At 41.3% G+C, this 16,643-nt stretch overlaps 1 protein-coding gene across 2 annotated transcripts in view; it reads right to left on the reverse strand.

The window, feature by feature from the left end:
- The window catches only part of LOC132907363 (protein rhomboid), a 500,462-nt gene that overhangs the window by 359,718 nt on the left and 124,101 nt on the right, over positions 1-16,643 (reverse strand). The window lies entirely within an intron of this gene.

Here is a 16,643-nt window from a genome sequence, read left to right on the forward strand (position 1 = left end):
CGGATAGAAATAATGGTGGACGATGGAAAGGGAAAATCTGGAATCGGCGGTGCGCGCAACAAGAAAAGAAGGAAGGGTTGCGGTGGCCGCGAGGGGGGACGCGACTTCCCTGAAAAATGATGGGATCCAATATCGCGGCCGATTCGAAAGCGAACTGGAGCAGTTGGCTGGACGTATAGAGAGGCCACCTTCCGCCCTCTATTTTCTTTATTATCGTCGGAGGAGTGTGCACGGTCAATGGACGTAAGAAACGTAACCTGGAAAAGGAAACGTACCTATCTATATCTAACAGGCCGCGGAAGGACCAGGTTCCTATGTCCTAGCGGGTCGTTTCATTGGCCACGATTTCAAGGCTGATTACTCGTGCAAAGTGAAAAACTTTCCATCGATTTCATTCGTACTCGCGACACGAGTACGAGGTGTATCCATAAAACGTGATTTCTTCTGCAGTAGAAGCTTGATTATCCGAAAATTCGAATAATACGAAAAGATCTATCAGCGTTCATAAATTTTACAATAAGATATCATAGAGACCTGATAATGTAACGGCATATATTTATTTGGATTTAATTCGTTATTTAATCGGTCGAGAGTTTAATTGCTTTCACTATAACCGACTATTTGCACTTTTGTGTTCTTCGTGCTCAAATTTCGAAGTAAACGATGTTATGGCGAAAGTTCGGAGCAGCTCGGACAACACGAAATTGCGTTTGAACGAGACCTCGGTGTACTTGGTGTTTAGTTTTTATATTTTATTAACCCTCAAACGAGCCGCTCATTTGCTAAATCGACTAACCACTCAGTTACACGGGATCCTCTTATACGGAATACTGAAACAACATCCATCTACTCGTTGGAAAAAATACAGCAATAAAAAAACAATTTTGACAGAAACAAAAAAGCAGGAGAAAAAAAAACTTGCATTTTGTGTCCTTTAAACGAGATAGATGAACCTACTCCAAAAACCTGTCATAACTACGACCCATTTGTTAACTCGCTCGGATAGCTCACGCTGCAGCAGCGTAAGTTTATGTCAGATCTAACGTTTATTTACAAAATCACGAACAATCGCATAAATTGCTCTGACATTCCCAGTCTCATCAAGTTTAATGTTCCGTCTAGAACTTTCAGGTCCCACCCACCATTCCACTCAACTCGGCATTCAACGATCTCTGCCCCAAACAACTGTCTTGACCGTATCTGTAAACAGGCTAATCCCTTCGCTCGTAAACTCGATTTCTTTGGTGGCTCATTACCATCGTTCAAGACTTCAGCGAAATCTGTTTTACACGTATTTAGGTCAACAGTAGATTCGTGCCACGCTCGATTTATGCCTATTTCGTATTCTCCTGTTCACGTATACCTGTACGTACGTTATTTGCACTTACTTCATTGTACCAAGTATAAAGATGTAACCCGTCAACTAATAAATAAAGAAATAAAGAAATTGGTGGAACGATATAAGATAAGCATCGTTTAACACACGATACTACGGTTTTGCAACGACCACGACTTACAGAATTGATAATCAAGCCAAAGGTATTTAGCTCGAACATTGAACGTTTTCTTGTCGCCTCGTCGAGCGACGAAGAAAATCGACCGACGGTTTCATTTGGAACGATTAACGGTTGGTTTTGTATTGTTGGCACTGGTCGACGCGGTTGCAGTCGTATTAAACACGCTGGTTGTTTTGTCCAGCTCGGTAATCTGTTGTGTAATTAACATAGAGTCTCGTGCAAAGGTCCTAGATTAGCTACCAAAATCATATATAGATATAGTTATATAAATATACGTAGAGTGGATTTATGAAATAATGGAAGCATCTAAATTTTGGAAATTTCTAAATTTTGTTCATTCGAATAGAAACGAAGGAATTTTAGTTCTATATTTCGTATAGTTGTATCGGTCCCTTGAATCATATTATTTTATTATCGATACTGGTTAGAACGTCCAATTTTTTATAATAGCCACTAAGCGAAATTACTCTGCGTAAGTGCAGTAAATGGAAAAAATATTTTATGCATACCGGAAGGAAAATATGACAGCTGCGTCCTATATGCTCTTCACCTCCATTACCGAAAAGGCCGATGAGAGATATCTTTTTTTATTTAGAGCGACAGTGCTTTTAAGCTACACTTCGCAGTATTGCGAAATGCAAATTTAATCGAATTGCTTTTTCTCGAAGAAGTATAAAGCTGATGATATATGTACCTATATATCTTCCATCTGTACGTTATATCCGTAAGTTATAATTCACATTTAGAAATTAGAAAATACGAAACGTCGAAGCTTCGACTTTGTTAACTTTTCATTGCTAGGTTCGACTCGTTTTCTGCATCAATTTCCAATTTTAAGATTAGGTCTCGCGGAACACCGTGTCGTGAATTTGACTAAATTGGTCTACCATCGTTTATGCTGTTACTTAGTGTTTGTTAAACCAACCCATAGAAAATAGATTCGAACATGTCAAAATTCGACGATCCACTATGCCAGTTGCCAATCAACCAAACATAGTTTCAAGTGAAATTCTCGATCGCGCCATTAATCACCACGGTAATCAAAATCCACTTTCCGTGCTCAAACAACGATTAACAAATCTTGTCTGGATTCGACATCCACCACCAAATCCAATTAACGATGCTTAGTTTCTGTTACATCAGTGTCCACCTTTATCGCGTCTAAATTAATTAATTGTCCGTTTGCACAGGTTAATGCGAGGGCGACTTAATTTGTTCGTGACAAGGGACGTTCTAGCCGATCGTTTATTAAATTATGGAATATCGATTGGTACGTTCGAGGAGCGGCGAGTTTATCGTTAAAATGAGAATGAAATGGGAACAAAGCGAGCTGCAAGACAGGTGTCGCGCGGCCAAGTTAAGCGGATGGAAGATACACGGGATGCAAAGTAATGGAAGTGTCAGAGACAAGTGCATTTGTTCTGTCGTTTGCACAAAATCGATTTCTCACAATGACTGCCTCGTGTCCTCCGCGTTATGCTATAGAACGAAGATCCAAACGATAGGTAAATAGGTTCTCGAAGCGAGGGCTGGCTGAAAAACGGAAACGGATTTCACAGTTCCCTGTTCCTTATTGTTCGAGACACACATTTTCATCCAGTCACCTGCAGTACACCACGTCTTTCATTGTGCGAAACTTTACCGAATGCGATTGCCGGGGACAGATTAATTATGTCAATACTAATGGGTATACACGTACCAATACACGCGATACCGTACGATGCCTGTAAGTCAGTCATCTACTTCAAAATTCGGCAAATGTAAGTGATAGCAAAACGATGGTCGTTTATCTTGAGATTGTATACAACAAAAAAAGTAACTAACACGTAAGATGGTAATATGAGCGAGCTAATGTAAAGTTTATAATTTACATTAAATACTGAAGCTTTCAAATGGAAGGTATCGCAAGGTTTCTAACCGCCAGTCAAATATTCAACGATGATTGGAATCGTGCAAAACATTTTAGAGAAATTGGAACGTTTTCAGAGATTCTTTATAATGTGAGAGAAAATGTCGAGAATGTTTGATACGATATACAGAAAGAGAAAGAGAAAAAGAGATGCCTCGTTGGTATATTTTCACGAAGAGCACGCTTGAACTAATGGAATATTTAAAAATTAATCTTGTATGCAAAGTATGAATATAAGGCAATACACAAGATGTACTCGATGCCAAACTCAGTACACAAAAGTATAATTTAACCAAGATCGAGTCAACGTACAAGTACTAGAGTATTTCTGGAGCAGAAGCAATTCGCAGATAAAGCAACTATGTACGTCTCTCCTTCTCTCGTGTATCTTGATCAGCGGCAAAAGAAGTAGCAGAATAAAGGACGAAAATCATGAATCTATAAACAGCCCAAGAACGTTAACCTCGATCGTGAGATTTTAACCGTATCCTACCTCCCTCTTCAACGCTGTCCACCCTTTTTCACGACCTCTAGCCTGTTCTTCTCTTCGGTTGCTTTCTCTCTATCGCGTCCATTGATTCCCAACTTTCCCGTCGTCTTTTTACGCCGTCTGCGTTCCTCGCGGTTCAGACGGTCGTTTGCTTTTCTCTCCCCTTCTAATCTATCTGCCTTCCTCTCGCGTCTCCGCGTTCGTCTCTTCCTTGGATCGAGAGAGCGCCGCGTGTCTCGCCGGAGTACGAGCACGTAACGCCTTCATTTGGACGGTTCCAGCAGGCCGAATATCTTACCTGGCGATGCTGGGTCCAGGCGCCGGATACAGAGGGGGCAGGCGTATCATCGCGAGACCCTGGGAAATACGCCCACGCACTCGGCCACTCGCCAGATTTTTCTCTTCTTCTGTTTGTCCCGAGCGCGGCGCACTGTCCACGCGTACGCCAGATCGCTTCATCGAGATGCACCGTCGCCACTTTTATTTCCTTCGTTTCGTTTTTACGTTCCGACACGTACGGATAATGGATTCGTAATGTCGATAGCCGTGGATATGTCATGGGATCCGCTGGCCGTTGCTCCGCAGCTCTTTCGCTTTCGCCTTGTAAAGTAACTCTAAGGATGATCGCTGTACGTATGGCGAAGCGGAATTCTTTTTCCCTTCGCCTCGTACAGTAACTTCAAAGATGATTGCTCCGTAATGAACTTTTTAGAGGCTCTATTTATCCAGTATCTAGTCGTGGTTTTGTTCCTTGGAGAATTTTTTTAATTTCGAGGAGATTACCAAAATAGTAGTCAGTTATTAGCCGTTGATGTTTCATCGATCCTTTTATTCCTAAACCGTACAACGTAAAAAATGTTTCGATTCGTATAATCCTTTTGATGCTGAACGAGTAAGAATTGTTTATCGATGGAGTAAAATTTGTTGCAACTTTGAACAAATTTAATAATTATTATTCATTCAGATAGTTCGTATGCTTCCTTTGATTCGCATCTTGTTAATGATATTTGGAATCTCTAAATTCACGTGTAACGTTTGATTATATCTTCTCTAAGCCATTGTTCGTTGCTCTAATGCTGATATCATATACGGATTTCTGCAATGTAATAAAAATTCCGACGATTTAACGACGATAAAGTTTATCCAACAAGTCGGTACTTTCGAAGAAGAAAGAACTGTGAAAGACGAAGAAATTACGGGCCACGAGGTAACACGTAAATTATATCAAACACAAAGATGCAAACATCATCCAACAGGATAGTTTCGCAAGTCGAAAGGGAATAAGAGAAACTAATATTTTAGCGAAGGTATACGGACAGTTGGACATGTGCCAAACGTTACATCACCGGTCTTGCCACGAGCATTGTTACTCGTAACATCATCTCGTTTGTTACATCGGACGGCTTGATGTTTAGTTTTGCGGTCGATTGAAATGCTTCGAGCGACGGGAAGTAGAAAGAAACAGAAGACCGAAAGTTCGACGGCGTCTCGAGGAAGTTTCAACTGTAATTTCGCGGGGTCCCGTGGGAAGAAGAGATTTCTTCTCTTGGCTTTAACCTGGCACTTCGCCTTTTTCTATCGTCGCGGGCGACTAGATTTAATTTACGAGTTCATTTGCATCGCGCGAACCGTAACGGTCGTCGCCTTTCCGCACGGCGGACTTTCCATTTCTCGTGTTCCCCTCTCAAGACCGTTGTTTGCTTCGGATACGCTCTACAAATGTTCAGCTGGCGAATATTTAAGACTTTCGCGTCTTTTGTAAAAATTTGTCCATTCTTTCGTAAATAACCTTTATCTTTCGTAACATTTTTGCGCTCGTAGTTTGCAGAGAAATTTGTTGCTTGATTTAGTACGTCAAGGTGGTAGGAGGGCAAGAGGGTTGCAAAGTATTCGTTCAGGATCATCAGGATTTTCCAACGGTAATGACTCTTCTGGAAAATTTCACGATGAAAATCACGATGAATACTTCGATATTCTTCTTCTACGTATAGCAACATTCCTATACCTCTACTATATCGAATTTCACTATATACTTCTTACTTCCACATAGCAAACAGTCTGCAAGAAACAAGCTCCTTACGCTATTCTATTCGTCGTCAAACATATCGAATCAATTTCCAAGTGATTCGCCTTTCCACGGAAAAACACTCGCAAAATCACATCAAAAGATCCGATTGGAAGAAAGGGAAGGAGTGGAAGGTATGAAATTAATCTGCACGGAATCAAACGCTCTGGATATCTCTCGGAATCCTAGATTCGCTGGCATATCTAAACGAAAAAAGGGGAAATGGGCGAAAGGAACGATGGAAAAGGATCGGCGAGAAAGGGCGATGGGAGATGGAAGACGAGGAGAAAGAGTTAAAGGGCGTACGGTATGCGAACGTGGGCGTGGGTCCAGACTGGGCGCGTGTCCGGACATTCCCCGTGGGTAGAAAGAAGCTGAAACGAGTTAGGTATATCGGAGAATAGAGAGGAGAGAGAACGTAAGGGACATCGTAGAGACTACCACGGGAGAAAGAAGGCAGGACCGCATCCCGGGTGGGCAGGATCGGTTCGAACTCTCAAAAATTTATGGCCGGCGCTTCGACCTACGAGCAGGAGGTGTTACACCCGGGTCCTACAGGTCGGGGCCGTAAGATTTACGCAACGCCGCCAGGAAAGTGAAGAGAAGTACGAGCGGCGCGCGCTCTCGCGCTAACGAAAGAGAGATCGCGCTCGTTAATGTCCGGCTGGATAATCGATAGTATTGTCTGCGGCAGCAGCGGCACCGAGATCCGAAACGAGCGGCAGAAACAAACCCAACGTATTGCGCATGCTGCGATCTCTCTCGTTTACTTCGAGGCTCGTCAAATTTGACGCATCGTTTGTCGGGCTTCGCGATGGCAATTTTTTCCGCTTGTCGGTTCATTTACCCAGCTGCGAAAAAGCGATGCACCGCTCGTTTGGGTTAGATCCGTGGCACGGGAGATCGAAACGCGGGAAAATTATCAGGGATACTTTGTAGCGTCGAGCGAATCGAATGGAAAGCTCGCATAAAGCACATTTAGCATATTTGGGGTGGAAGAACGATTTTTAAGTTTACGCTGCTCCGAACGTATCAAACGCGCAAAGTGTGTCTTGCGTTCAACGCCTACCAACGCAATATCTGCAACCTGTGTGTATTAAAACTATCCACAGGGTCTGTAGAACCACGTTAATTCAACTTTGACCACAGTGTGTTTATTCGAGGTGTCGATGAATCAGACAAACGTCTTTCTCCACTCTGTCCGCACTTCGTGTTTCTTATTTGAACATTTTTTCTATACTTTCTTCATTATCTAAATGTCTGGAATAAAAGCCATATAAATATCGTACTGTTTTCTTAAGACACCCTGTATACAGGATGTCCCGGTGTAATCTCCTTGGACAAATATCTCGAAAGAGCTAGAGAACAGATAGCAGTGAGAGATAGCGGTAAAAGATTCAGACGAGAGTTGTAGAGTGTCACGGAGGTGGGAAAAATGAGCAATTCGTTGTTCACGTGAATTATTGATAATCGATTCTATCTTCTTCAAATACTTTTTATTTTTCGTATATATATGTATATGTTAATACAATAAGAGAAAAAATATATTAATGATATACTAATATTATTATATCGTACACTATATTATTCATTGTTTTGTATATCATTAATTTTAAAGGGAAGCTTCCTCGAACTCGGATCTTAACGTCTCTTTATTATTGGCGTTCTCAGTTGGCACATGAAAATTCGTTTATCTCTGCTAGACAACTGGAATTTCGATTCGTCACTCCATAAAACATTCTTTCACATTTCTGAGGTCCAGTTCTCATGCTCTCTAGCCGGCCATAGCCTTTCCTTTTTGTTTTGTGGCTTCAAGAAGAGTGGTTTTGTGTGCTGCAACTGGACCATGCAATCCAGCAGCTGCTAATCTACGCTTTACGGTACTCACGGATCATGAGGTTTCACGGGTAATATTCAAACTTCCTTGAATTTCCGAAGCTACGACTCCTCCATTGACGTTACTCTTATTCTCGCATTTCGTGTTCCGATCGTTACCTCATCATCGAGAGAAAATAACATCATTTTCTATTACGAAGAATTCGTGCGTACGATATTATGCAAATCTGTGATGTTATAGTATAATTAGATTGTTGAAGTGATCGTCACTTCTGAGAAAACTCTACATCTGGTCTTCGGTTTCTCAAGCGCCTAAGGTCATCGAAAGCGCATAGACAAAAGAATGCGTCGAGGAAAGACCATAAGCGGTACACGTCCGACGTTGGTTTCGGCAGTTGTTTCAGTCTCAGGGTAACGTTGCTAGCGAGAGGATCTGGACCGGCTTACATAGTACTACATATTTTGTAATTTATTATTCACAATATATATACTTTCAATACCTTGCAGTTTGCCCACGCATTTCTTTAATTCCATCCACTGAATAACCTTAACATAGATTTTTTTTCAGTATAAGTATTATCCTATATGGCGGGCTAAAGGATGACAGTAGCATCGAGATTCTGATAATTTTCTTGCTCCCAAGAAATTCTTACAGCCGCTGATGATCCCTTTGGTTTTCCAGTTGATCAAATTTATTGGTAATTTAGTTTCATAGGTGATAGTAGTTATAGAACATTATTTTATGAAAAACAGCAGTGAATTGACATACTCCTCTACGTTTCTCGGTCATCTGAATAACAAGATAAAGTTTCGGAAAACCATTAGTTCAAGAAATTATCGACGATTCCGTGTTAGATTAAAAAAATGCATTCGGAAATGAACAGTACTCGAGTACGAAAGATCGAGCAACTGTTACAAGAATAGATACGACCACTCGACTGGAAATCTACCACTTAAACGCGAAGGGCGCCAAAGTTCCATTTCCTCTGATTCCTCAGATACCACCTCATTGCCCCTTGGAATGCAATTTATTTTCAAGTTCGCGGCGATGTGAAAGCTTTTTCTTAAACGTTTTCGAAACTCGTAAAAGTATTCCGTACTGTTTCGATGTGCTCTCGCAAGATTACAGTATCGCTAGATTCAAAGAGAATATTCTATAGAAAGGCGAATAACAAATTTATAATGGACATTCAACGAAAAGAGAAACTTTGTTTCGCTGTAACGTTGAAATTTCGATGTTCCCCTTCCGTTGGCTGGTAGTGGAAATCATCCCTCTCGGTAATTTTCAACGAAGTGGAAGTTCCCTGGAATTTCCTTAGCGACGTTATATTAACATAAAAAAAGTCAGTCTAAACGATGACAGCATGCGCGTTCTGAAAACGAAGGGCAGATGGTACCGACATTCTTGTTCACATCCCTCGAGCGAATTCATCCGGAAAGATCGTATTTTCTTTGTTACTGCCAATCAGGCTGACACTTGTCAAACTCTTCAATTTAAGTGAAACAAGAAAATATCGCAGGGATCCGAGGTCGAACGTTACGAGGAAAATGGATAAGGGGAGAGGAAAAGTGAAAGATGTCTGTGTAAACTCCGTAGAAAATTCTCGATGATAACTATCCGAGAGATGTGAATGAAAAAGTATATGACGCTATGGTACATTGTTTTAAATATTAAATTGCTATGTGTATACGACATATATAGATATTGGGTTGGCAACTAAGTGATTGCGAATTTTGTCAATACCATCTAATGACTTAGTTGCCAACCCAATATTATACAATAATAATGGAATAATATTAATAGATGATTAACAAAATGTTGATAGATTGTAGAGTAATATTCAATAGTATGTATATTGTAATATCGAACGATATAAAGTAAAGTATCGCAAAATTACGATATATGCGAATATTGAAAAATTTGTTGTTAAAAGTTTGGTAAGTAATTTAAAAAAAAAATGAAATTTCAGGGAAACAGTTGATCATGAAATTTTGTTAGCTGTGTAATCGTTCCTAGCTTTGTATTCGTATCTTTGTTTTCCTCTGACACATCTCAATATATATATTTTCTATGGAAATATGCTTGTATAGAATATCGACCGCAGAAAGAATTGTAAAAACGTGATGTATAATATCGTTGACTTTTTATTCCACGCATTCAGCGTCGATGTATTCAGAGCAGAAAATGTATTCTAAAGAGCGCAGTCATATATTATAGGTATCTGTATCTGTACACACCCCATCCGTGCTTAAATCATTTATCTAAAATTTTATTTACAATTAAACTTATATCTCCGGCTGAAATATGTCCCGTTGGAAAAAATTTGATGTATTAACTCGAATAGATTTTTATGATACGGACAATCTGTTACAGAGCAGATTACATTGTTACGAACAAAGCTGCACCTATAATCCCGAATACGTGTATTATTTCAATAAATTCGATTATGTTTATAGGTTCATATATTGTTACGATAAATCAAATAGTATATTTAGGAGAGCTGAAGGAGCAAATTTTTATTAAACAATCGATAAAGGTTCTGTCGATCGAAGTTCGTTTCAAATACACTCACCGGTGATATCACGAGGTATTGTGTGGCCATTCGATAAAGTGTTTTTAGGACTTACCTGAAACAAAAGAAAATAGAATTAAATTCTAGAAACGTTTGCAGAAAATGTTTATGATTAAAACAAATAAAACGTAATTGCTCTTATTTCTAAATAAGCACGTCTGCCGATCAAAAATTTCGGATCGAAAATTTCTTTCTCAATGCTGTATAAGTATACTGAATTTTCTATTAATTTGTCAGAGGTTTCCGAATAAGGAGTTTCCCAAAGTAATTAACTGTTAAAATTTTCTTGAAATTCTTAACTTCCGACATAGTGACACAGTGACTCGAAACTTTTCGTCGATGATGAAACTTAACGGAAAATGAAATTTGTTCTCCTTTAAAAATTGTATCAACAGTTATCGCGTTATACGCTATAAGAAGAATTTTAATTAAATTTCTGAATATAGGAGAAAAATTTCTCAGAATCTTATAACGTGAGAAGTTCTCGCATTTACGAGAAATTAAACAATGAAGAAATACATAAAATAGAAAATACGCAAAGTTTAACATCTATTACGATATTTAGTAGATGAAGCAAATCTCCATCGTGAATTTCCACAAATATCCGCGTTCTACTTATCGTTAAGAATTAACAACGTGATTAAACTAAATTGAAACCTGTCTCTAGCGAGAATAATCCTTAATAGAACGGTAGAATTACTTTCACACGTGGTCAAGCACGAAGTGGACAAGAATCTCAACTACCAATAAACAATAAAAAAAAAAGAAGAAATGAATGGAATTATAAATAAAAACGAAAAATATTAAACGATCGAATCTCGCGCCTTTCAAACACTTTCAGCCTCATTCTCAGCCAATAATCGAAGCTTAGAAGATACAGAATTCCGCTGTACACCTATTCTAAAAGCGATAATCGCGCGAAAGGAGGAGATCTCGGGTCCTCTAGTCGACTCAGTACCATCGATACTTTGCAATATCGGTTCGCGATAAAAGGCAGCGTGGTCCTCGAATTTCTATCCTACATCGGCAACCTTTAAAACGGTCGAATGAATTTTGAACGGATTATTGCCGAACGTATCAGGACCGCCTGCAACCCCACGAAGGAGAAGAAGGAAGAAAGCGGCGAACGATATTGGGAAACGGTAAATATTTCTCGGCATATACGGTAGAACGAGTATAAAAGGCAGGATGGGGTCGGGTGCCGCTGGAATCTTGTTCCACGCCGCGATTATCGCGTGTGCATCCGCGCGAATGAGAAGGAGAAGCAAAGAGAGAAACGAAACGGGGAGAGGATGAGCGGCACAGACATTGCGGGCTTTCGTTGCTTTAGCCTGAAATTAAAACGGAGTCGATTGCACGGGAACGCCGAGTTCCACGATCTCTCTTTTCTCTTCACGGCAATTCCGCTTTTGTCTTTCATGGTCTTTCACCCTGGCGAACGCACCGCGTTATGGCGATACCGGCGCTCCTGCTCCACGATTTTCATACGTTCGGTGCGGACGGACTGATTAAAGTCGATCGCTGCATTTCGCGCGAAATGAAGGATTTATCGTTATCCGTGAATACAGCGAATGATGGTACGCGCGATTGGCAGTTGGACGACCGTGCGGCCTGGAGCAAGCACAACGTTTCGCATTCCACGGTTCTGATACTTAACACCTGCACGGCGAGTCTTGCGCCTTTTATTTTACACAGATTATCGCGAATAGTCGTTCTATTTTCTCTCGATGTTCCGCAAACGTATGGTCACACGAGCTACAGGACAATTCAAATCATGTTGTTGTCTTGCCTCGGAGTATCAATTTCGCGTAATGTAATAATAAATAAACTCCGGGCAAAACAATGTCAGAGCCACGTGCAACCGTCGGACAAAGAATTTGAATTTTTCGAGTCAGTTATCAGTCAGTATCTACGAGTATTTACGAGAATTTATCAGCGATCTTATTTTGCGACTTACACTGTCTTAGCGAATCCGTTAGTACGAGCGTCTCTTCGAACGTTATCTGTAATTATTTATTTAATCATTTGAAATATACTTGGCGGTTTCAACAACGAGCAATCTCGTCTTATAAATCTCACGATCAACTATCCCCTACGCAAGTCCTCCGCAATTGGTAAGCCCGACGTGAGTCGAACACGACCAACTATTCTCTATAGTCCGTCTCGCTGCGATTTTTGCGGAAAGTATAAAAGGAAGGTTTAAAGAGAAGGCGTGACAAAAAAAGCTCTTGGAAAAGCGCGTAGCTGAAATGTGTGGCGAAAAGTAAGCGACGACGCGTGTACTCGTCAAACACAGAGTATCCGTGGCTGTTATAACGTAGAATTAAGCTGTAACGAAACGACTGTTTTATTTTTTAACTTTATTACCGGCGGGGCTCGTCGTAACGCAAAATATTGCCATTCCTTCGTGACGGCTATACTCGTGAAAAACAGCCAACAAGTTGAGAAATACAAATTTAGAGGAAAACGAGACAGTTGCGCGGAAACGACTGGAGACTTTTACGCAAAATATTACGCGTGCGCCTCGATAAGGAAACATAGACACAGTCCGAAATGTATGTCCGGCCGTGAAAGCGTCAACATGTCTTGACGAATCGAAGATTCTTCTCCGTATTCTTGTCGAATCCCGCTACTTTGAAATTTCCTTCTTCCGCGAAACCTCGATAAAATTCCAATAAAAATCAACAACGAATGTCATCGACAGGCAGGGCGTTCTCCGCGAGACAATCGGCGAACGCCGTTGAAACAGGTCCACGACGTTATGCGAGAAAAACAAATCCTTGTATTTCTTCCGTCTCTTTCAAAACCAACGAAAAGGGAGTACCAAGAGCAAAAAGAGCGAGCAACAGAAAGCGGAAAAAACAAAAGAGGAAACGAACAGGTATGGAGGAAAATCGTGGACCAAGTGTCAGCGAGAGAAGGCGAGGGCAATCGGATGGCAGAGCTGGAAACACGATCGTAACATTGGCCTGGAAGAGAGTAGAGGAAAGTGTAAGCGGCGTGGAAGCGAGAGGCGGATGAACAGGATGGTAAACTCGGAAACGCTTTGTCCGGTGGCTGAGTCTGTCTGGCGTCGTTTTCACGCCGGCTTGAACGCGCTTTTCGGTGTAAACCGCTTACGGGCAGGACGTAAACGCGGGCGAAAACGCGGACTGATCCAAGGCTGAAATAGGGCGAAGAAAATCGAGAGGCGCGTGGAAACGTCGAACTCGGCGCGACGTCTGTTACCAACGACGTCTGTCACGTGTACACTGTACACGTGTGTGTACATACGCGTCACGGATGGAGCTGGATGCTTGTGAACAGAGCGACAGAGAAACGAGGCTCGTGCAGAGAGACGTTCGTCATCGACCAACTCGCAATAACCGCTCGACAAATATTTAACCTGGTTGTATACCCCGCGTGGGAAAGCCGGCTGGTGCCGCGTAATGTGCTTTCGGTGTCGCAATGTTGCCCGCCTGGAATGCCTCTCTCAAGAGATACGCGACGACACTGATTTTTCCTCCTTCAAACGCGCCCCTACTCTCGATACATCGAACGATTCCATCCGCAGGGATATGATCGGTTTGCATCCATCCACGTCGCGATCGCGTCTAGTCGAAGAATCGAACGCGATGTCAGATGGGTGATGGAACTCGTGGGTTCAGCTTTCTAAAGAATTTCAATCCCTTTCTTCGTTATTCCCGATGCATCTAGCTTCTAACAATATTTTTCATATGGTTTCTTGGCTCGTTCTTATCGTTCGGTTCGCGAAACGGTGGTAAAAACAAGATATTAAATATAGCGATCGTTTCGTTTCAAAAATAGCAATAGAGATCGATCGGTGCTCGATCGTTGAATTCGGCAGACAAAGTCAAAAATAACGTAGCGTAGAACCGTATTCTTCTTCTTTCGATTTCCTTCTATGTAGTTTTCCTATTACGTTGTGTACAACAACGCGACAGCCATATTTCGTGATTCGTTCTTACAAGATAAGAATGAAACGCTTAATACAGCGAGCGTTTAGTTCAAAGAATAGCAAACAGCAGTCGTTCAGCGTTCGACCGTTCGATTCACGAGACAGAGATCAAAATCGAGCAACAAGTTTAACGTTTAATCAGCTTCTGCTCGTTTAATTCGCGAGGCAAAAAATGACGCAACGCGTCGTTTAATTCGTAGAATCGTATTAATCTTCTTGCGATTTTCTTCTACTTCCATCGCTATACCACAACGATACAACGATATAAAATAAAAATTGGATTTACCATTCTCCTGCCTATCGAATATCGCAGGCTCGTACGAACTTCAACATTTCCAGACGCCATGCCGCATAATCGAATATTCCAGCTGACCGAATTTGCATTCGCTCTGGCTGTCGAAAAACTTGAAGATAAATCCAGGACGCTATCCACCGGAGTGCTACTATCGCGTGACGTTTCAACGAGCAACCGGAAAATTTAGTCCTTCGTGAGGGACCTCGTTTCTCTGGCTGCGCTGCTCGCCGACAAATTATCCTCCTGGCCTGGTAAAACGAATTTAGAAGGTCGATCGGAGTGTTTGATTTTCCCGTGGACGCGGCACAATGGGGGTGAACGAAATCACGGCGAAGCTATAGCGATTCTCATTATCGGTGTCTCGATAAGCGTGGCAAACGAGTGCCATTTTTTCCTGCCCGATTGTTCCCTCGCAGTCGATCGCGCGTATAATTTGCGAGATGAACGGGTACAAGTTAGAAGGAAGCTGCTAAAGGAGCAAGAAACGAGGAGGAAGAAACCGAAGAAAGAGTGAAGGATCGAGAGGAAAGTGGATGAGAAAAGGAGAAGCGAGAGACGGTTTCGATAAGGTTAGGATCGTCCGTATAGGAATCACCGGAGTGTGTCTATGTTCGTTCGACTGGCTTGATAACGAGAGAAACTATGTAGCTGTAACGGTGGCCCGATAAAGCGCTTTCTGGATGAGTCCCGCTTTCGCCTTTTAGACGTACCACAGTTCCGAACAAAGGATATTTCGTCGTTATACCCAGCGGCGGTTTTATGCAAAATCGAAGTCCTCCAGCGGATCGTCTTTTCTTATGAATATGTACAACCTGTTCATAAATATTAAGACGACTGCTGGCCTCGGATAAAGCTCCACCGTTGATTCGAAATTGTTAGGGAACCGATTAATCGGTCAGAAATGTTGCGTACTCGCGAAATAAAGGGCCCGCAGCGGATCAAAGAAAACGTTAGAAATCATCGACGAGGATTATGGAAAAATAGGCAATTTCGCGTATCGAATAGGTAAGCGTGTATTTATATTTTCAAAGCTTTACTATAGTTTCAGTCACTAGGTAATTCTTTGGATAATTTTATTTTCTGGCTGCAAAAGATATTTTATTTATTCTTCTAGTCCGACTGTAGATCGTATTTCGTAATATACGGCGATTCTTTTTTTTTTTAATTTTTGGCACGCTGTAGAAAAATTCGTTGCACGCTGAATGATCGGCGAATGACTGGTAAAAGTAACGTAATCCTCGATCGGTATCGTATAGGACACGAGCGGAATTTTAATTCGGACAATTTTATTTTTCAAACAAATTTAAATTGATAATCTGCGTCTCTGGAGAAAGTTTTATTTGTCGCGCCCCATGGCATCGCCATGGAACAAGTTTCATATCTTCAAAATGTATTTTTTTTTATAACGTTTATTGTCCAAGAAGATGAGTATTACATGTGTATGTTATTCACAATAAACAATGAATTTCGGTTGTAGGGTGGATTAGGCAAAAGTACCGATACGCGTTGGTACGACGTAGCCATGGTCTAATATGTGTCGTGGGTTTTCGGTTTTTGCGTTTATTTTTTTGTTTTTTTTTGGGTTTAAGTCGCATTGGTGCGTGATTTTTGTGTATTCTTGTGTGTGTTGTATTTTGTCCTGAAACTTGGCCGCAAAACAGGACTCCTCGGTGTATTACTTTTATGCGTTGTGGGATTTTTGGGGGGGGGGGGATGAGTGGGAAGGGGAATCTTCAAAATGTATACTCGCTAATGGGTGACTCACGCCGCAACACTAAACAAATAGAAAACAGAAACTGTGATCGTGATCGCGCATAATCACGCTCGATCTAACGATTTATTTCGCTAGACAAGGAGGATATACGTGGATTTATTAAAATTCCATAGAAACTCAGAAATTTACATGTTTCCTCTGGTTACCTGTTCACTGATGCGAAACAATCTCGCAACGTGTATCTGGCTTGTTTGTTATTGAAGTCGCAGATTTATTTCGACAAACA

Source organism: Bombus pascuorum, chromosome 5 (genome assembly GCF_905332965.1).
Source record: "Bombus pascuorum chromosome 5, iyBomPasc1.1, whole genome shotgun sequence".
NCBI classification, from domain to species: Eukaryota; Metazoa; Arthropoda; class Insecta; order Hymenoptera; family Apidae; genus Bombus; species Bombus pascuorum.